The following is a 23,564-nucleotide window of genomic DNA, read 5'->3' as shown; positions in this document are numbered from 1 at the left end:
TTTGATTGAACTAAGGCTTGGTACCTTAGATTTTGAAAGAAAAAATTTTTGAAATACAGGGCATCTGTGCGTACGCACCCACCCGTGCGTACACATAGAACCTCTATTTTTCGTGACCTGTGCGCACGCATACGTATGATTTTGCCCTCTGCTCGCAGCGCTAGCACACTTCATGCGCGTGCATTCCTCTGCTTTCTGCGACCTATGCATGCGCACCCACTCGTGCGCACACACACATACCCTTTTTCGCGCTTCTTGTGCGGCCGCACAGACATGTGCGTCCACACGCCAACTTGCAACCACTCTGGTGGGAGCGCTGGCACAGCGTGTGCGCGTGAACCCCTGCCCCTTACGCTCTTGTGCGCGCGCACACGTGATCCCTTCAAAAAAAAAAAAAACTCTCCCTGTGCGTGCGCATAGCTCTGTGCGCATGCACAACCCTTAGGACCCCCTCTGCTCGCAGCGCACGCACCCTTTGTGCATGGAAACCCCCCTCTTTTCCTTTCTGTGTGTCCGCACACGCCTGTGTGTGTCCGCACATGCCTATGTGCGCGCGCACAGACCCTTATGTTCCTAGTGTGTGTACGCACACGTCCCTGTGCGTATGCACGCCCCTGTTTTCTCACTTTTATGCTTCTTTTCTTCTCTTCTCTCTACTTCTTCCCTTCTTCTTTCTTCCATCTCTCTCTTCTCTTACTTTTACCCTCTTCTCTACTTGTTTTACTTAGTTTTTATTGCATCTCATTTTCCTTTTGGTAATTATATTAATTTTAGTTTGCTCGTTTATTAATTAAATAAGTTGCAAGTGTTTGCTTAATGTTGATTGTTGGGTTGCTTCTTGGTTGAATTTGGTTTCGAGTTTAATGAATATGTGCACTATGTATCAAGTATTTGTTTGATTGCCTAGAATAATTGCAAGTTTAATGCATGTGTTGTAGCTACCATATGTATTGAACTATTGATGAGCGGATAATTTATACGCTTTTTGGCATTGTTTTTAGTATGTTTTTAGTAGAATCTAGTTACTTTTAGGGATGTTTTCATTAGTTTTTATGTTAAATTCACATTTCTGGACTTTACTATGAGTTTGTGTGTTTTTCTGTGATTTCAGGTATTTTCTGACTGAAATTGAGGGACTTGAGCAAAAATCAGATTCAGAGGTTGAAGAAGGACTGCTGATGCTGTTGGATTCTGACCTCCCTGCACTCAAACTGGATTTTCTGGAGCTACAGAACTCAAAATGGCGCACTTCCAATTGCGTTAGAAAGTATACATCCAGGGCTTTCCAGAAATATATAATAGTCCATACTTTGCTCAAGTTTAGATGATGCAAACTGGCGTTCAACGCTAGCTTTCTGCCCAATTCTGGCGTCCAGCGCCAGAAACAAGTTGCAAAGTGGAGTTCAACGCCCAAACTGGCACAAAAGCTGGCGTTCAACTCCAAGAAGGACCTCTACACGTGCAACACTCAAGCTCAGCCCAAGCACACACCAAGTGGGCCCCGAAAGTGGATTTATGCATCAATTACTTACTTCTGTAAACCCTAGTGACTAGTTTATTATAAATAGGACTTTTTACTATTGTATTAGACATCCTGAGTTTTATCTTCGGATCATAGAAGTCTTGGTTACTCCGGTTCCCCTCTGGGGCCGAGACCAATGAACTCCATTATCACTTATGTATTTTCAACGGTAGAGTTTCTGCACTCCATAGATTAAGGTGTGGAGCTCTGCTGTTCCTCAAAGATTAATGCAAAGTACTACTGTTTTCTATTCAATTCATCTTATTTCTCTTCTAAGATATTCATTCGCACTTCAACCTGAATGTGATGAACGTGACAATCATCATCATTCCCTATGAACACGTGCCTGACAACCACTTCTGTTCTACATTAGATTGAATGAGTATCTCTTAGATCTCTTAATCAGAATCTTCGTGGTATAAGCTAGATTGATGGAGGCATTCATGAGAGTCCAGAAAGTCTAAACCTTGTCCGTGGTATTCCAAGTAGGACTCTGGGATTGAATGACTGTGACGAGCTCAAAACTCGTGAGTGCTGGGCGTAGTGACAGACACAAAAGGATAGTAAATTCTATTCCAGTATGATCAAGAACCTCCAAGATGATTAGCCATGCAGTGACAGCGCATCGGACCATTTTCACAGAGAGGAATAGGATGCAACCAACGACAAGGGTGATGCCTCCAGACGATTAGCCGTGCTGTGACAGAGCATTTGGACCATTTTCCCGAGAGGATTGAAAGTAGCCATTGGCACCGATGACATCCTTACACAAAGCCAGCCATAGAAAGGAGTAAGACTAATTGGATGAAGACAGCAGGAAAGCGAAGGTTCAGAGGAACGAATGCATCTCCATACGCTTATCTGAAATTCTCACCAATGATTTACATAAGTATTTCTATCCTTCTTTTATTACTTATTTTCGAAAACCCCATTACTATTTTATATCTGCCTGACTGAGATTTACAAGGTGACCATAGCTTGCTTCATACCAACAATCTCCGTGGGATTCGACCCTTACTCACGTAAGGTATTACTTGGACGACCCAGTGCACTTGCTGGTTAGTTATGCGAAGTTGTGAAGATATGTTTAGACCGTGGTTCTGTGCATCCGTTTTTGGTGCCATTGCCAGGGAATCAATTTCGAACAACAATTCACAACCTGAGTAACAATTTCGCATACCAACTATATCTTTGTTTGGCATCTTAATCATGAATTATGCACTTGTACTTTAGTGAATTGAGTTGAACTACTTAGTCATCATGGTTCTTAAGTGAATATAATCACATAACAAGGTATTTGTTCCTTGTTAATGCTTTGCATTTTTTTTTGAGTTGACTTGACTTGATTCTTATCAAAACTTGTCACTTTTTAAGAATGAATTCTAGTGTTTCATAAAGCATTTTGAAGCCTAGCTGGCTGTAAAACCACGACTGTAAGGCATGTTAGGCGTGTCATGTCTGGATACATACTAAAGCTTGGATGGCTATTAAGCCATGCCTGACCCTTTGATTGGAGCTTTAGACTAAAGAGAAAAAGATTCCTGGAATTCATATTAAAAATTTTGGAATCCTTATTTTTCTTTTTCAAAATGATTTTCGAAAAAAAATATTTTTTTTGTGTTTCTTGTTTGAGTCATGTGTCATGTTATAAGTTTGGTGTCAATTGCATGTGCATCTTGCATTTTTCGAAAAAAAATCATGCATTCCTAGTGTTCTTTATGATCTTCAAGTTGTTCTTGGTAAGTCTTCTTGTTTGATCTTTGCATTTGCGTGTTTTGTGTCTTTTCTTGTTTTTCATATGCATTCCTGAATTCTTTATGTCTAAGCATTAAAGAATTCTAAGTTTGGTGTCTTGCATGTTTTCTTTGCATTAAAAATTTTTCAAAAATATGTTCTTGATGTTCATCATGAGCTTCATAGTGTTCTTGGTGTTCATTTTGACATTCATAGCATTCTTCCATGCATTCATTGTTTTGATCCATAACTTTCATGCATTGCATCATTTTTCTTGTTTTTCTCTCTCATCATAAAAATTCAAAAGTAAAAAAAATATATCTTTCCCTCTTTCTCTCTTAAAGTTTCGAAAATTAGATTTGACTTTTTCAAAAATTTTTAAAATCTAGTTGTTTTTAAGAGTCAAATCAAATTTTCAATTTGAAAATCTCATCTTTTTCAAAATCTTTTTCAAAAATCAAATCTTTTTCATTTTTCTTAGTTATTTTCGAAAATTTTTAAAATATTTTTCAAAAATCTTTTTCTTATTTTTATATCAAATTTTCGAAAATAACAATAGCAATTAATGTTTTGATTCAAAAATTTCAAGTTTGTTACTTACTTGTTAAGAAAGATTCAAACTTTAAGTTCTAGAATCATATCTTGTGATTTCTTGTGAATCAAGTCATTAATTGAGATTTTAAAAATCAAATCTTTTTCAAAAACTAATTTCAATCATATCTTTTAAAAAATATCTTCTTATCTTACCTTTTTCAAAAATTTGATTTCAAAATATCTTTTCTAACTTCCTAACTTCTTATCTTTTCAAAATTGATTTTCAAATTTGTTTCAACTAACTAACTAACTTTTTGTTTGTTTCTTATCTTTTTCAAACTACCTAACTAACTCTCTCTCTCTCTAATTTTCGAAAATCCCTTCCCCTTTTTTTCAAAATTTCTTTTTAATTAACTAATAATTTTAATTTTTTTGATTTTAATTTTCGAAAATCACTAACTCTTTTTCAAAAACTGTTTTCGAAATTCTCCCTCTTTCATCTCACTCTAATTATTTATTCATCTACTAACATCTCCCCATCTCACATCTCTGGTCTCCTCACCCTTGTGTTTCTTTCTTTACATTACATTCTTTGTCCCCTTCCTTTCTTCTACTTATATAAGGACCTCTATACTGTGGTATAAAGGATCCCTGTTATTATTATTATTTTTCTGTGCCCTCTTCTTTGTCATATGAGCAGGAGCAAGGACAAGAATATTCTTGTTAAAGCAGATCCAGAACCTGAAAGGACTCTGAAGAGGAAACTAAGAGAAGCTAAATTACAACAATTCAGAGATAACCTTTCAGAAATTTTCAAACAAGAAGAGGAGATGGCAGCCGAAAATAATAATAATGCAAGGAGGATGCTTGGTGACTTTACTGCACCTAATTCCAATTTACATGGAAGAAGCATCTCCATTCCTGCCATTGGAGCAAACAACTTTGAGCTGAAACCTCAGCTAGTTTCTCTGATGCAGCAGAACTGCAAGTTTCATGGACTTCCATCTGAAGATCCTTTTCAGTTCTTAACTGAATTCTTTCAGATCTGTGATACTGTTAAGATTAATGAAGTAGATCCTGAAGTCTACAGGCTCATGCTTTTCCCTTTTGCTGTAAGAGACAGAGCTAGAATATGGTTGGACTCTCAACCCAAAGACAGCCTGAACTCTTGGGATAAGCTGGTCACGGCTTTCTTAGCCAAGTTCTTTCCTCCTCAAAAGCTGAGCAAGCTTAGAGCTGATGTTCAAACCTTCAGACAGAAAGAAGGTGAATCCCTCTATGAAGCTTGGGAAAGATACAAACAGTTGACCAAAAGGTGTCCTTCTGACATGCTTTCAGAATGGACCATCCTGGATATATTCTATGATGGTTTATCTGAGCTATCAAAAATGTCATTGGACACTTCTACAGGTGGATCCATTCACCTAAAGAAAACACCTGTAGAAGCTCAAGAACTCATTGACATGGTTGCTAATAACCAGTTCATGTACACTTCTGAGAGGAATCCTGTGAGTAATGGGACGCCTATGAAGAAGGGAGTTCTTGAAATTGATACTCTGAATGCCATATTGGCTCAGAACAAAATATTGACTCAGCAAGTCAATATGATTTCTCAGAGTCTGAATGGAATGCAAGCTGCATCCAACAGTACTCAAGAGGCATCTTCTGAAGAAGAAGCTTATGATCCTGAGAACCCTGCAATAGCAGAGGTAAATTATATGGGTGAACCTTATGGAAAAACATATAATCCATCATGGAGAAATCACCCAAATCTCTCATGGAAGGATCAAAAGCCTCAACAAGGCTTTAATAATGGTGGAAGAAACAGGTTTTGCAATAGCAAGCCTTTTCCATCATCCACTTAGCAACAGACAGAGAATTCTGAGCAGAATCCATCTAGCTTAGCAAACTTAGTCTCTGATCTATCCAAGACCACTATAAGTTTCATGAATGAAACAAGGTCTTCAATTAGAAATTTGGAAGCACAAGTGGGCCAGCTGAGTAAAAGGATCACTGAAATCCCTCCTAGTACTCTCCCAAGCAATACAGAAGAGAATCCAAAAGGAGAGTGCAAGGCCATTAACATAAGCACCGTGGCCAAACCTGTAAGGGAAGGAGAGGACATGAATCCCAAGGAAGAAGACCTCCTGGGATGTCCAGTGATCAATAAGGAGCTTCCCTCTGAGGAACCAAAGGACTCTGAGGCTCATCTAGAGACCATAGAGATTCCATTGAACCTCCTTATGCCATTCATGAGCTCTGATGAGTATTCCTCTTCTGAAGAGAATGAGGATGTTACTGAAGAGCAAGCTGCCAAGTTCCTTGGTGCAATCATGAAGCTAAATGCCAAATTATTTGGTATTGAGACTTAGGAAGATGAACCTCATTTGTTCACCAATGAACTAAGTGATCTGGATCAACTGACATTGCCTCAGAAGAAACAGGATCCTAGAAAGTTCATAATACCTTGTACCATAGGCACCATGATCTTTAAGGCTCTGTGTGATCTTGGTTCAGGGATAAACCTCATGCCTCTCTCTGTAATAGAGAAACTGGAAATCTATGGGGTGGAAGCTGCTAAAATCTCATTAGAGATGGCAAACAATTCAAGAAAACAGGCTTATGGACAAGTAGAGGACGTGTTAGTAAAGGTTGAAGGCCTTTACATCCCTGCTGATTTCATAGTCCTGGATACTAGAAAGGAAGAGGATGAATCCATCATCCTAGGAAGACCTTTCCTAGCCACAGCAAGAGCTGTGATTGATGTGGACAGAGGAGAATTAATCCTTCAATTAAATAAGGACAACCTTGTGTTTACAACTCAAGGATCTCTCTCTGCATCCATGGAGAGGAATGACACAAAAGTTGTTGTGGGTAAGGAATTTCACAAGATAATTGTGTTGCAAGTATAGCCCAAACCAACAAATAACTCTCGCATCAAATTAAATTTTTAGGTTGTCACAATTAACAACCCCCAATAAGAATTAACCGAAGTATTAAGACTCCGGGTCGTCTCACAAGGAATTGCAATGAAGTGTATGATTATTGGCTATGGGGATCAAGGGGGTTTTTGGGATAAGAGACATGGAATGTAAATAGCAATGAAAATAAACTAACAACTAAAAAGTCTTGGCAAGGTTAGGTGGTCAAGGATCTCTATCCTTATCACTAACCACAACATGATAATTGGCAAGGACCAACCCTACTAAGTTAACCCCTAACTAATAGTAGAGGAAAGTCAAGTGAGCTATGTCAATCCAAGTCCATAAGTCCTAGTTCTACACCTAATCAATTGGTGAGATCTAGCGTTAATGGCTCCCAATCATCAATCACTTGGACATTAGTAACTCAAGAGTTCCTAAGTTACCTTCCCAAGCCAAGAGCACAAAAATCTACACTAGAATCCAACCAAGCATTTCATCAAACACTTGAAAGGCATAAAAAGAAAGCATGGTAAATATGCAAGAATGATAAAAGCTAACAACTGCCAATTGCAAGAAAAGTAAATTCACAACTCAAATCAACAATTAAAAGAACATCAAATATTAAATTGCATTAAATGGAGATCCAAATCCAACAAGTATTCATCAACATAAAAGAGAGTAAAAAGGGAAATTAACAAGAGAGAGCAAGAGAGTTACACTACTAGAGCATGAAAATGTAGAAGAAACAAGATGAAAGCAAGGAATTAAACATGGATCTATGAGAGATTAACCTAAACCTAACCTAATTCTAGAGAGAAGAGGGAGCTTCTCTCTCTAGAAACTAACCTACATGATGCTAATGCTACAAAACAATTGCTCCCCCCTTTGCTTGGACTTCAATTCTGCATGAAATACACTCAGAAACAAGTTGGATTTGGGCTTGGGCAGCTCAGAAATCGCCCCCAGCGTTTTGCCATTAAGTGGGCCAAGTAAGAATATCGGCGCGTGCGCTCCACGTGCGCGTGCGCGTCGATTGGCAAATCCTCAACCGCGCGGAAGCGGCATGTACGCGTGCGCGTCCTTGTGAGAGACCACTTTTGCGCGTGCGCGCCTTGTATGCGTGCGCGTCTATTGGTTCCTTCCAAATCTTTGTTTCTTCATGCGTTCTCCTCCTTGCATGCTTTTCTCCTCATTTCTTCCATCCAATAATTGCCTAATGAACCTGAAATTACTTAACAAACACATCAAGACATCGAATGGAATTAAGGTGGATTAAAATCACTAATTTAAGGCCTAAAAAGCCTGTTTTTACATTTAAGCACAATTTAAGGGAGAATTACAAAAACATGCTAATTCATTGAATAAATGTGGGAAAAGGTGGATAAATCCCCCAAAATAAGCACAAGATAAACCACGAAAATGGGGTTTATCAAATCTCCCCACACTTAAACTAAGCATGTCCTCATGCTAAAATCAAGAAAGAAGCAAAGGGTATCACATTTATTCAATGCAAACTACTAACTAAATGCAATCTATCTATATGCAAGTCATCTACATGAATGCAATGGCTCAGTCAAAACAAGTCAATTTCCAAGAGTACACATGTAAGCACAAGGGCTAAGGTATTAGCAACCAAGCAAACCACAATTGGATTGAATCATTGAAAAAGTTCACAAACTTGCAAGAAAAGATGATCATGGGTGGAAACATGTAATTGAGCGATTGAACCCTCACCGGATGTGTATCCGCTCTAGGCACTCAAGTGTATAGGGTTGATTCACTCAATTCTCCCCTAATCATGCTTTCCAAGATTTATTTTTCATCTAACAATCAACACTTACCTTATGCATGCATACAAATATCATGAGGACTTTCCCATAGGTTGTAATGGGGCTAGGGGCAAGGTAGGATGCATATGGTCAAGTGAGCTAGAAATTTGAATCTTTGATTAACTTAAATTTCCCACCTAACCTATGACAACCTATACTTTCTAAACAAACCTAACTACCCATTCTTCACTTTTCACACACTCATGCATTCTCTTTTGATTACCACACACATGCATTGACTTTTATTAAACCTTGACTTTGGGGTATTTTTGTCCCCTTTTTATTGCTTTTCTTTTTTTTTCTTTTCTATATATTTTCTCTTTTTTTTTCTTTTTATATATATATATATATATATATATATATATTTTTTTTTTTCATTTTTTTTCAAACTAAAATGTATACAAGAACATCAATGCATATGGTTTACACATAATTAATACATGAGTATGTACCCAATTCCCATAATTTTTCAACAAAAATGTAAACACACTTCTATCTCTACCCAATGTTCCCAACTTTCCCAAAATCAAATGATAAACATTCTCACTAGCCTAAGCTAATCAAAGATCCAAACAAGGGACATTTATTGTTTTTCACTTAGGCTTGTAATGTGCTACAATTAAGAACAAATGGGTTATGCATAGGCTCAAAATTGGCTAACAATGGAAGATAAAAGGTAGGCTTATTTGGGTAAGTGAGCTATTTGAACAATGGCCTCAATCATATAAATGCATGTATACACAAAGTAATGGACATAAAGAATTAAGCAAATCAAGGATTACAATCATAGGAAGAGAATAATGCACACAAGAATGAAAATAAGTGGTTATATATGATGTAACCACACAATTAGGCTCAAATCTCACATGCTTGTGTTCTTAGCTCAAAACATGATCCATAAAGTATATACTTCAAGCAAGTTCTAAAATTTTTTTTTCAATCAATTAGGGTGCCCTATAGATAAAATCCTTGGAAAATATCATGATTTTGACTAAGCTCAATATATACATATGCAAAATAAGAAAATGCAACTAAAAATCCTAAAATGAAATGCAAAAGTGTCGGGATTAGAAACTTGTTACCCAAAAACGCCGAGTGGTCGGACGACCTCCCCACACTTAAAAGTTTGCACCATCCTCGGTGCACTCAAAGATGAGCAAGGGGGTACGGCGACTCTCCGAGTTGCCACCTTCAGCTGGTAGGTCAACCGGTTGCTGCGTGTTCTTCCTTCCGCTTCCATTTTTGCTTATGGTGCATCAATCATGAAAAACCAAATAAACACCGTAAGATGAGAAAATACAAAAGCAAGGAAGCGTGAATTGTTGGAATGAGGTGAATCACTAGAATTGAGTGAGTGAATTAGTGTGACAATGATGAAAAATAAGTGTGTGGGTCCTAACTTGCATGCGGTTTAGAGCTCACACCCTAGTATTTAAAAATCATGTCACAATTATACAAAAGAAAGCATGCACTTCACTCATTCTAGTGTGCTTGAGATACTTTAAAAGACTTGTAGGCTAAAACAACCCAACAAGTGGTGAAGAAGCATAAAAGCATTCAAGCAAAAATCAAGCGATTGTGAAATTGGATAATGCATGAACATTGATTGATGTGTAGGTAGACTTAGTGAACAAAATGGTATATGAAACTCACACAACAATCAATGACACATGTTGAAGTTGTTGCAACACCTAAGTGACATAGAGGTGAAACACATGGATGCTATGGAACTTAGGAAAAGGATGTAGAAGTAAAATAAAATCAATCACATAGCAAGCATGGTCCACAAAGCTTGAAAAGCTCAAAAATACGTCACTAGGTAAGCTTTCGATCCAATTTCACAATTCCACAATCTCAATGCATGAAATAGGTGATGATTAATTAGAACAAGCATCCCAAAAAAATGCATTGATAATGTACAATTGCCTAACAATAGATGATGAATGCATGGTGGCCAAAACATGCAATTCAAAAGAGTTAAGAAGCTTAAAGGCAATGTCACATGTACTTGGTATTCACAAATGTTCAACATGAAAATCCAAAACCAAGTAATAAATTGTAACCTCAACAAAGGAATCCAACAATGGCAATAACATAATGATGTTAAACTAACATCCTATCAGTAATAAGCAGCAGTAAATAGTAAGCAAGATTAGTAATCCAACACTTATAATGGAAAACAAAAATTAAACTAACTAACTAACTAAAAGAAATGGTGTTATATGATGTTTGGTAGTGTCGGATGATGTTTGAAGGGTGGAAAGAAAAGAAGAGAAGAGAGAAGAAGAAGGAAAGAAATGGAAAGAGGAGAAAAAAAAGAAGGTGGGTGAAACAGGGCAATCCACGCGTGTGCATCATGTGCGCGTAAGCGTGGATTGATGAAATAGAAGTGACGCGTACGCATGCAGTGTGCGCGCGCGTCGGTGGGTTATTTCGAGAGTGGCGCGTACGCGCACGGTACGCATGCGCGTGCCTTTGGGCACAAAGTTGGCACACTCCAGGCACAACTCTCGGAAAAATGTATGGAGGGGTGGAAAAGTTCAATCCACGCGTACGCGTACATGGCGCGTCCCCGTGGGTGGTCGAAAATGCTTGAGGCGCGCCTACGCGCCAGGTGCGCGCACGCGCGGGTTGGTGCTCTGTTTTCAAAATTTGTTTTCTATGTTTTTGCACCAAACCAAGCATTCCAAACCTCCAAACAACTACCGAAACATCATAAAACCTTATTTAACCTACTAGACTCCCAATTAAACTCAACTAATCAAACAAAGCATGATATCAAATCTAAATTACCAATATTTACAAAGAGGAAAAGGGAAAGATGTTACCATGGTGGGTTGTCTCCCACCTAGCACTTTTGTTTATTGTCCTTAAGTTGGACTTATGGGGAGCTCCTCATCAAGGTGGCTTGTGCTTGAATCCATCCTTGAACATCCACCAATGCTTGGACTTCCATTGTGCTTCATCATTCAAAGTTAATAACCCCAAGCTTTGATGGAGTTCTTCACAACCCATAGGCTCCCAAAGTTGATCTTCCTTGTGTGATCCGGGATCCCACACTTTGTTTTCACACCCGTCTTTGAGTTGATCATGGTGATTTCCTTCGGGTGGCAAGAGAGATGAATTCTCATAGGAGCACCAAACTATCCTCCTAGACCTATCCACTTGATCATTAGTCCAACCTTTACTCCTTGAAGCTTCAACCATAATGAGCCTAGCCTTACAACGCCAACCACGAAACATCTTTCTTTTACGCTTCATCCCACAAAGCATCCTAAGTTGACCATCAGTTTCAAGCAAGCCATATTCGAGTGGGATAATAAAGCTAATAGAAATAAGTTTCACCCACTCAAATGAAGGTGTAGATGGTAACCTAGGCAAAGGTGATTCCAAGGGTCTTGACAAGGCGTATTCAATTCCCATCCTCCTTTTTCTAAGGACTTCCACCTCTCCACAAGATCTCTTAATTTCAATCCTTTGTTCAACAATTTTATCTAAACCTTTTCCCTTACTCAAATCACAAATGGGAAGACAAGAGAGATTTACCTCCACATTGCTTTCCATCTCCTTGGGAGAAGGTTCTTTATGCTCAAAGGATTCTTCCCCACTAAGACTTGATGCTTGATCTTTATCACCAAGGGGACTCAATTCTTGCTCTATCCCATCCAATTCTCCATAAGAGATATGCCTTGGAGGTTGTACACATTCCTCCTTAGCATCAAATTCAATCATCTTGGATGAGTTTTCTTCAATCCTAGACTTCCAAGGTGGTTCCGCATCTCCTAAGTCTTCAACCACTCCTTCCTCTTGTTCAATAATCCCTACCTCCTCCTCTTGTTGCAATTCTTGCTTTAACTCCTCTTCTTCACCTTGAAGCTCTAAACTCACTCCCTCACTATGTTCCTTGGTTGCTTCTCCACATTCGTCAATGGGAGTGCCTTGGTTGCTTAGGCTTAGTTGGGATAAGGCCATATTGCTAATGGATTCCACTAGGATAGCCATCTTGGCTCCTAGCTCCTTAAACTTCTTTTCATCCTCCTCGTGTCGCCTTAAGATATGAGATTCAAGATCTCTTAATTCTTGCATGGCGGCTTCATCGGGAGGTGATGGTGGAAGAGAAGGTTCATTGTTTGGGAGAAACGGTTCAAGATCTTCCAATTCTTCATCATTCATTATATGCTTAGGAGGTTGCGCATTATCCTCCTCAACACCAAATTCAAGCTCATTGGAAGAAGGTTCAACAACTTCCACAAAATCATCAACAATGTCACTTGGTGTAGAAGTGCTCTTAAGTTTGAAATCCACCTCTTGTTCAATTTCTTCTAACTCTTCAACCACTTCTTCTTCTTTAACAATCTCTCCCTCCTCCACTTGTTGCAAGACATACCCCATCTCCTTGTCCTCATGTTGAGATTCTAAAATCTCCTTCATGCTCCTTTCTTCGGTTGATTTCTCACACTCATCCGTGGAGATGCTTTGCTTGTTGCATGAGTCCCATGAGTCCAGGTTGGCTTTAATTTTGGCAAGGTTAGCCTCAATAGCTTCATAATTCCTCCTTTGGGCTTCCTCTTGCTCCTTTTGACGGATTATTGCTTGAAGCCGATCCATTTCTTCCTTGAGACGATCCATTGACTCTTGGATGGATGGATGTGGGTGTTCTTCCTTGGAGGGTTGTGGTGGAAAGGGAAATTCATTATGTGGTTAAAAGTTATCATACATGGGAGGTGATTCATCTTTGTATGGGTAGTGAGGTGGTGGTTCTTGAGGGTATTGGTGGTGAAATTGGGGTGGTTCTTCATATGGTTCATATGGTTCACAAGGCGGTTGGTATGGTAGATATGGGTTGGGGTCATATGGAGGTGGTTGGTGAAGAGGGGCTTGTGAGTAAGGTGGTTCAAAATTATGTTGAGGAGGTGGTTCAAAGGCATATGGTGATGGTTCTTGAAAGTCACAAGGGGATTCACCATAGCCATTGGATTGACATGCATCATAGAATGGCTCTTCTTCATAGTGCATTGGTGGAGGTTGTTGCCATGAGGATTGATCATATGCATATGGCTCCTCCCACCTTTGGTTATCCCATCCTTGATGCACATCTTCATTGAGGTTCTCATTTCCTACAACATAGTTAGAACCAAACTCATAGCCAAAGTGAGAATTCATAGTGAAAAGTAAAAATAAGAAACAAAAGCTAACAAGAAATAATGAAACAAAGTCCTTAAACTAACAAAACTAACAAGCAATCCAAAAATCAAGATATTCACAATATTCACATATATACAATAACCAATAACATAACACCATTGAAACTCCCCGGCAACGGCGCCATTAATTTGACACAAAAGTTGTTGTGGGTAAGGAATTTCACAAGATAATTATGTTGCAAGTATAACCCAAACCAACAAATAACTCTCGAATCAAATTAAATTTTTAGGTTGTCACAATTAACAATCCCTAATAAGAATTAACCGAAGTATTAAGACTCCGGGTCGTCTCACAAGGAATTGCAATGAAGTGTATGATTATTGGCTATGGGGATCAAGGGGGTTTTTGGGATAAGAGACATGGAATGTAAATAGCAATGAAAATAAACTAACAACTAAAAAGTCTTGGCAAGGTTAGGTGGTCAAGGATCTCTATCCTTATCACTAACCACAACATGAGAATTGGCAAGGACCAACCCCACTAAGTTAACCCCTAACTAATAGTAGAGGAAAGTCAAGTGAGCTATGTCAATCCAAGTCCATAAGTCCTAGTTCTACACCTAATCAATTGGTGAGATCTAGCGTTAATGGCTCCCAATCATCAATCACTTGGACATTAGTAACTCAAGAGTTCCTAAGTTACCTTCCCAAGCCAAGAGCACAAAAATCTACACTAGAATCCAACCAAGCATTTCATCAAACACTTGAAAGGCATAAAAAGAAAGCATGGTAAATATGCAAGAATGATAAAAGCTAACAACTGCCAATTGCAAGAAAAGTAAATTCACAACTCAAATCAACAATTAAAAGAACATCAAATATTAAATTGCATTAAATGGAGATCCAAATCCAACAAGTATTCATCAACATAAAAGAGAGTAAAAAGGGAAATTAACAAGAGAGAGCAAGAGAGTTACACTACTAGAGCATGAAAATGTAGAAGAAACAAGATGAAAGCAAGGAATTAAACATGGATCTATGAGAGATTAACCTAAACCTAACCTAATTCTAGAGAGAAGAGGGAGCTTCTCTCTCTAGAAACTAACCTACATGATGCTAATGCTACAAAACAATTGTTCCCCCTTTTGCTTGGACTTCAATTCTGCTTGAAATACACTCAGAAACAAGTTGGATTTGGGCTTGGGCAGCTCAGAAATCGCCCCCAGCGTTTTGCCATTAAATGGGCCAAGTAAGAATATCGGCGCGTGCGCGCCACGTGCGCGTGCGCGTCGATTGGCAAATCCTCAACCGCGCGGAAGCGGCATGTACGCGTGCGCGTCCTTGTGAGAGACCACTTTTGCGCGTGCGCGCCTTGTACGCGTGCGCGTCCATTGGTTCCTTCCAAATCTTTGTTTCTTCATGCATTCTCCTCCTTGCATGCTTTTCTCCTCATTTCTTCCATCCAATAATTGCCTAATGAACCTGAAATTACTTAACAAACACATCAAGGCATCGAATGGAATTAAGGTGGATTAAAATCACCAATTTAAGGCCTAAAAAGCATGTTTTTACATTTAAGCACAATTTAAGGGAGAATTACAAAAACATGATAATTCATTGAATAAATGTGGGAAAAGGTGGATAAATCCCCCAAAATAAGCACAAGATAAACCACGAAAATGGGGTTTATCAAGGAAGCATAGTAAGCTTCTCTCATTGCAGAGTCAACCAGAGCCCCCACAGTCAAACTCTAAGTTTGGTGTTGGGAGGCTACAATCAAACTCTAAGTTTGGTGTTGAACTCCCATATCCAAACTCTAAGTTTGGTGTTGGAGAGTCTCAACAATGCTCTGAACATCTGTGAGGCTCCATGAGAGCCCACTGTCAAGCTATTGACATTAAAGAAGCGCTTGTTGAGAGGCAACCCAATTTTTATCTAATTTCTATTTTTATTGTTTTTCATGTTTTATTAGGTTCATGATCATGTGGAGTCACAAAATAAATATAAAAATTGAAAACGGAATCAAAAACAGCAGAAGAAAAATCACACCCTGGAGGAAGGCCTTACTGGCGTTTAAACGCCAGTAAGAAGCATGTTTTGGGCGTTCAACGCCAGAACAGAGCATGGTTCTGGCACTAAACGCCAGAAATGGGCAGCATCTGGGCGTTTGAACGCCAGAAATGCACCCTGGAGAAGAGCTGGCGCTGAACACCCAGAACAAGCATGGTTCTGGCGTTCAACGCCAGAAATGGGCTACAAATGGGCGTTCAACGCCCAGAACAAGCACATATCTGGCGCTGAACGCCCAGAGTTGTGTGCAAGGGCATTTTGCATGCCCAATTTGGTGCAAGGTTGTAAATCCTTGAACACCTCAGGATCTGTGGACCCCACAGGATCACCTCAGGATCTATGGACCCCACAGGATCCCCACCTACCTCCACTCACTTCTTCTCACCCCTCTTTCACACAATCCCATAAACACTCTTCCCCAAAACCCTTCACCAATCACCTCAATCTCTCTTCCCCATCACCTCTTCACCATTCACATCCATCCACTCTTCCCCATAAACCTACCTTCAAAATTCAAAATCAATTTCCCACCCAAAACCCACCGTTATGGCCGAAACTTACCCCCCCTCCCTTCCCTATATAAAGCCCTCCATTCTTCCTCAAATTCACACAACACAACCCTCTCTTCCCCTTCTTGGCGAAACACAACCCCTTCTCCCTCTCCTCCATTTCTTTTTCTTCTTCATCTATTCTTTCTTCTCTTGCTCGAGGGTGAGCAAAATTCTAAGTTTGGTGTGGTAAAAGCATAAGCTTTTTGTTTTTCCATTACCATTGATGGCACCTAAGACCGGAGAATCCTCTAGAAAAGGGAAAGGGAAGACAAAAGCTTCCACCTCCGAGTCATGGGAGATGGAAAGGTTCATCTCCAAAGCCCATCAAGACCACTTCTATGATGTTGTGGCCAAGAAGAAGGTGATCCCCGAGGTCCCTTTCAAACTCAAGAGAAATGAGTATCTGGAGATCCGACATGAAATCCAAAGAAGAGGTTGGGAAGTTCTAACAAACCCCATCCAACAAGTCGGCATCCTAATGGTTCAAGAGTTCTATGCCAATGCATGGATAACTAGGAACCATGATCAAAGTAAGAACCTGAATCCAAAGAATTATGTTACAATGGTTCGGGGGAAATACTTAGATTTTAGCCTGGAGAATGTGAGGTTTGCGTTTAACTTGCCTATGATGCAAGGAGATGAACGCCCCTACACTAGAAGGGTCAACTTTAATCAAAGGTTGGACCAAGTCCTCATGGACATATGTGTGGAAGGAGCTCAATGGAAGATTGACTCCAAAGGCAAGCCGGTTCAACTAAGAAGATTGGACCTCAAGCCTGTGGCTAGAGGATGGTTGGAGTTCATCCAACGCTCCATCATCCCCACTAGCAACCGATCTGAAGTTACTGTGGATCGGGCCATCATGATTCATAGCATCATGATTGGAGAGGAAGTAGAAGTTCATGAAGTCATCTCCCTTGAACTCTACAAAGTAGCCGAAAAGCCCTCCCCTGGGGCAAGGCTAGCTTTTCCTCATCTTATTTGCCATCTATGTTACTCAGCTGGAGCTTTCATAGAAGGAGACATTTACATTGAGGAAGAGAAGCCCATCACTAAGAAAAAGATGGAGCAAGCAAGAGAGCCCATTCATGGAGCTCAAGAGGCGTATGAAGCTCATCACCATGAGATCCCGGAGATGCCTCAAATGCATTTTCCTCCACAAAACTATTGGGAGCAAATCAACACCTCCCTAGGAGAATTAAGTTCCAACATGGGACAACTAAGGGTGGAACATCAAGAGCACTCCATCATCCTTCATGAAATAAGAGAAGATCAAAAAAGCAATGAGGGAGGAGCAACAAAGACAAGGAAGAGACATAGAAGAGCTCAAGGACATCATTGGTTCCTCAAGAAGAAAACGCCACCATCACTAAGGTGGACTCATTCCTTGTTCTTACATTCTCTGTTTTTCGTTCTCTATGTTAAGTGCTTATCTATGTTTGTGTCTTCATTACATGATCATTAGTAGTTAGTAACTTTGTCTTAAAGTTATGAATGTCCTATGAATCCATCACCTCTCTTAAATGAAAAATGTTTTAATTCAAAAGAACAAGAAGTACATGAGTTTCGAATTGATCCTTGAACTTAGTTTAATTATATTGATGTGGTGACAATGCTTTTTGTTTTCTGAATGTATGCTTGAACAGTGCATATGTCTTTTGAAGTTGTTGTTTAAGAATGTTAAATATGTTGGCTCTTGAAAGAATGATGACTAGGAGACATGTTATTTGATAATCTGAAAAATCATAAAAATGATTCTTGAAGCAAGAAAAAGCAGCAAAGAACAAAGCTTGCAGAAAAAAAATAGGCGAAAAAAAAATAGAAAGAAAAAGAAAAAAGCAAGCAGAAAAATCCAATAACCCTTAAAACCAAAAGGCAAGGGCAAATAAAGAGGATCCCAAGGCTTTGAGCATCAGTGGATAGGAGGGCCTACAGGAATAAAATCCTGGTCTAAGCGGCTAAACCAAGCTGTCCCTAACCATGTGCTTGTGGCGTGTAGGTGTCAAGTGAAAACTTGAGACTGAGCGGTTAAAGTCAAGGTCCAAAGCAAAAAAAGAGTGTGCTTAAGAACCCTGGACACCTCTAATTGGGGACTTTAGCAAAGCTGAGTCACAATCTGAAAAGGTTCACCCAATTATGTGTCTATGGCATTTATGTATCCGGTGGTAATACTGGAAAACAAAGTGCTTAGGGCCACGGCCAAGACTTATAAAGAAGCTGTGTTCAAGAATCATCATACTGAACTAGGAGAATCAATAACACTATCTGAACTCTGAGTTCCTATAGATGCCAATCATTCTGAACCTCAATGGATAAAGTGAGATGCCAAAACTATTCAAGAGGCAAAAAGCTATAAGTCCCGCTCATTTGATTGGAGCTATGTTTCATTGATAGTTTGGAATTTATAGTATATTCTCTTCCTTTTATCCTATTTTATTTTCAGTTGCTTGGGGATAAGCAACAATTTAAGTTTGGTGTTGTGATGAGCGGATAATTTATACGCTTTTTGACATTGTTTTTAGTATGTTTTTAGTAGAATCTAGTTACTTTTAGGGATGTTTTCATTAGTTTTTATGTTAAATTCACATTTTTGGACTTTACTATGAGTTTGTGTGTTTTTCTGTGATTTCAGGTATTTTCTGACAGAAATTGAGGGACTTGAGCAAAAATCAGATTCAGAGGTTGAAGAAGGACTGCTGATGCTGTTGGATTCTGACCTCCCTGCACTCAAACTGGATTTTCTAGAGCTACAGAACTCAAAATGGCGCGCTTCCAATTGCGTTGGAAAGTAGACATCCAGGGCTTTCCAGAAATATATTCATACTTTGCCCAAGTTTAGACGACGCAAACTGGCGTTCAACGCTAGCTCTCTGCCCAATTCTGGCGTCCAGCGCCAGAAACAAGTTGCAAAGTGGAGTTCAACGCCCAAACTGGCACAAAAGCTGGCGTTCAACTCCAAGAAAGACCTCTACACGTGCAACACTCAAGCTCAGCCCAAGCACACACCAAGTAGGCCCCGGAAGTGGATTTATGCATCAATTACTTACTTCTGTAAACCCTAGTGACTAGTTTATTATAAATAGGACTTTTTACTATTGTATTAGACATCCTGAGTTTTATCTTCGGATCATAGAAGTCTTGGTTACTCCGGTTCCCCTCTGGGGCCGAGACCAATGAACTCCATTATCACTTATGTATTTTCAATGGTAGAGTTTCTGCACTCCATAGATTAAGGTGTGGAGCTCTGCTGTTCCTCAAAGATTAATGTAAAGTACTACTGTTTTCTATTCAATTCATCTTATTTCTCTTCTAAGATATTCATTCGCACTTCAACCTGAATGTGATGAACGTGACAATCATCATCATTCCCTATGAACACGTGCCTGACAACCACTTCCGTTCTACATTAGATTGAATGAGTATCTCTTAGATCTCTTAATCAGAATGTTCATGGTATAAGCTAGATTGATGGCGGCATTCATGAGAGTCCGGAAAGTCTAAACCTTGTCCGTGGTATTCCGAGTAGGACTCTGGGATTGAATGATTGTGATGAGCTCAAAACTCGTGAGTGCTGGGCGTAGTGACAGACGCAAAAGGATAGTAAATTCTATTCCAGTATGATCGAGAACCTCCAAGATGATTAGCCATGCAGTGACAGCGCATCGGACCATTTTCACAGAGAGGAATAGGATGCAACCAACGACAAGGGTGATGCCTCCAGACGATTAGCCGTGCTGTGACAGAGCATTTGGACCATTTTCCCGAGAGGATTGAAAGTAGCCATTGGCACCGATGACATCCTTACATAAAGCCAGCCATAGAAAGGAGTAAGACTGATTGGATAAAGACAACAGGAAAGCGGAGGTTCAGAGAAACGAATGGATCTCCATACGCTTATCTGAAATTCTCACCAATGATTTACATAAGTATTTCTATCCTTCTTTTATTACTTATTTTCGAAAACCCCATTACTATTTTATATCTGCCTGACTGAGATTTACAAGGTGACCATAGCTTGCTTCATACCAACAATCTCCATGGGATTCGACCCTTACTCACGTAAGGTATTACTTGGACGACCCAGTGCACTTGCTGGTTAGTTATGCGAAGTTATGAAGATATGTTTAGACCGTGGTTCTGTGCATCCATTTTTGGTGCCATTGCCAGGGAATCAATTTCGAACAACAATTCACAACCTGAGTAACAATTTCGCATACCAACTATATCTTTGTTTGGCATCTTAATCATGAATTATGCACTTGTACTTTAGTGAATTGAGTTGAACTACTTAGTCATCATGGTTCTTAAGTGAATATAATCACATAACAAGGTATTTGTTCCTTGTTAATGCTTTACATTTTTTTTTGAGTTGACTTGACTTGATTCTTATCAAAACTTGTCACTTTTTTATAACAAGCACCTTATACATGTGATTAATTTTATTAATCCTAAGGGTGAATAAGTAGTCTCTTTTCATCATTGAATTGGTTATTGTTAATTGTGCCATGTTCTATTAATTTTGCGCTTTCAATTGCACAATTTCAATATCCAATATCTCATATACTAAATTCACTTTAGTTGTGGTTACCTAGGGTTATTTGTGCATTCACTCTTGCTTATGCTTTACTTGAAACCTAGGCCACTTGATTGAGGAACATGCTATTTCTTTTCCTTATATGGTTGACCTTTTCACCCGATCAATGTGTGGATTCTAGACTATGCGCATTTAGAATACACACACATTGTCTTTTATCATATCACCCCACATATCTTATTTTTCCTCAATTCTTGTTTTCTATAGCAACCCGGAACCCCGGTGCCTACCAGCTGAAGGTGGAGCCTTGTAGAGCGTGTCTTCACCCCCGGATTGAGTACATGCACGGAGGACCGTGCAACGTTTAAGTGTGGGGGAGGATCCGCAACTTTTGGGGCATAAATTTCTCTTTCTCAACACTTTGTATTATTTTCTAGTTTTTATTAGTTATATTTTTGTGAATATTTGTTAGTCTTTTATTGCATTATATTTTGCTTAGATTGCTTGTATATATCTTAGCTTGCTTATAGTTTTATTTGCATGTTGCATGATTAGATTGAATAAGTTTGGTAAAACAACAAAGAATTTTCAAAAAAATCTCTTTGTAGGCATCCCATTGATTAGATTTGAAAACTTATTTTTGAACTTGCTTGAAGTATCTTTTTATGGAACATAGAAAAGAGCTTGAACAAATACTAAGTGAGATTTGAGCTTTAATTATGTGGTTGCACATTTTCAACCACAAATTTTTGTTCTTGTGTGATAAACTCCTTTTATGATTGTGATCTTAGATTTGCTTTAGTCTATATGCCCTATATTTGTTGTTTTGAATGCATTTAGTATGATTGAGGCCATTTTTGATTTAAGCTCACTTAACCCATATGGCCAACCCTTGCATCTACCTTTGTAAATCACTTTTGAGCCTTTTAATTCCCCTTTGTTTTTATTTTAAGCACATCATTTTTCCTAAGTGAAAAAACCATTAATGTTCTTGAATTATATCTTTGATTAGCTTGGGTTTGAGTGTGTGTGTTAATCAAGTGTGGGGGAATTTGTGGGAAATCATTGGTAGTTAGTGCTTTAGGTGTTCATTGAGAAAATTTGGAAAATGGGTAATCACTCATGCATTCATCATTTAGAACATATGCATCTTCTTTGTCATAATAATAATAAAAAAAGAGAAAAAAGAAAAAAAAGAAAGAAAGAAAAGAAAAGAAAAGAAAAAGAAATGATAATAAGAATGTAAATAAAAGATGCATATGTGTGTGAATTGAAAAAGAAAGATGCATGAGTGAACATGAAAAAGGGATAAATGGGTAGTTAGGTTGTTTTGTTATGGGATGATATAGGATTAGGTGGAATGCTTGAGCTAATCAAAGATCCAATCTATTAGCCCACTAAACCATATTAATCCTACCCTTACCTAAGCCCCATTACAACCCACAAAAGTCCTCATGATATTTTCATTCATTCATCAAGTATTAGTTGATTGTTAGATGACTTGCAAATATTTGAGAAAGATGATTAAAGGAGGATTAAGTGATCAAACCCTACACACTAAGCGAATAGAGTGTAAACACATCCGGTGAGGGTTTCAATTGCTCAATTCTATGTTTCCATTGCTTATTTTGTATCTTTTTGCAAGTTGTTGAACTTAATTTTGAAAATTTCAAATCAATCTTTGGACATTGATCATATTGCTATATTTTCCTTGTCTTGGCCCTAAGTTCCTACTCTGGATTGATTGAGATTCTTTTGTTTGTTTTAGCCAAACTCAATAGGAATCATAGTGTAGATATGTATAGATAGCATTTAGTATAGTTACATGCATGTAGGTAGTTGCATTAATAATTACCCCTTCATTCATCTCCTTTGGTTGGTTTAGCATGAGAACATGCTTGGTTTAAGTGTGGGGGAATTGATGAATCCATATTTTACGATATATTTTGGTTTGATTTGAGTGGATTCCATCACATAAACCCACATTTATTCGCCTAAATAGCATGCTTTTGAGGTTTCTTCCTAAGTTGTGCTTGAAAGTGAAAACATGCTCTTTTGTGCTTAATTTAGTCAATTTTATTCACTTTAATCCCATTTGGTGCCTTGTATTTATTAAGTGATTTTTAGGTTTCCATGGCAAGTATAAGTTGAAGAAGTGAGGAAAAGAGCATGCAAAATGGAAGAATTCAAGAAATGAAGGATTTGGAAAGCTTCCAAACCTGACCTCTCTGTACTAAATTGGTCATAAGTTGAGCTGCAGAGGTCCAAATGAAGTGGTTCTAGCGGCATTGGAAAGCTAACATCCGGGGCTTCAAAATGATATATAATTTGATATAGTGGACATAAGTCTACCTGTGCGTACGCACAGGTACTTGTGCATCCGCACAGGTCCCTGCACGTTAGCTCATTAATGCAAATTACTGGGGGCGAATTCTGGGCCTTCAAAACCCAATCCAACTCATTTTCTGAAGCTATTTAAGGCCAAAGTGAAGAGGAATGAAGGGGGGACAATTAGGTTTAGCTTTTGTTATGTTTTCTCTTAGTTTCTAGAGAGAGAAGCTCCCCCCTCTCTCTAAAATTAGGTTAGGTTTAGTTTAATCTCCTTTAATTTTAGTCTTTAAATCTTATTTTAGTGTAGTTTCATTTATGTTTCCATATTGTTCTATCTTGTTCTTCTTCATTTCTCTTGTTATTTCCTTTATTTTGTCATTTTTATGCTTAT

At 38.7% G+C, this 23,564-nt stretch overlaps 1 non-coding gene across 1 annotated transcript; it reads right to left on the bottom strand.

Annotated features, from left to right (window-relative positions):
• Positions 1 to 5,016: 5,016 nt before the first annotated feature.
• On the bottom strand, positions 5,017 to 5,124 carry LOC148548571 (small nucleolar RNA R71). Its single transcript, XR_015897861.1, has one exon. It is a non-coding gene; the product is annotated as a small nucleolar RNA R71 (small nucleolar RNA).
• Positions 5,125 to 23,564: the final 18,440 nt, after the last annotated feature.

Source organism: Arachis ipaensis, chromosome B8 (genome assembly GCF_059453495.1).
Source record: "Arachis ipaensis isolate K30076 ecotype BB chromosome B8, ASM5945349v1, whole genome shotgun sequence".
Taxonomy (NCBI): domain Eukaryota; kingdom Viridiplantae; phylum Streptophyta; class Magnoliopsida; order Fabales; family Fabaceae; genus Arachis; species Arachis ipaensis.
The sequence above is the reverse complement of the archived record's forward strand: the minus strand, read 5'-3'. Positions and strand labels throughout refer to the sequence as shown.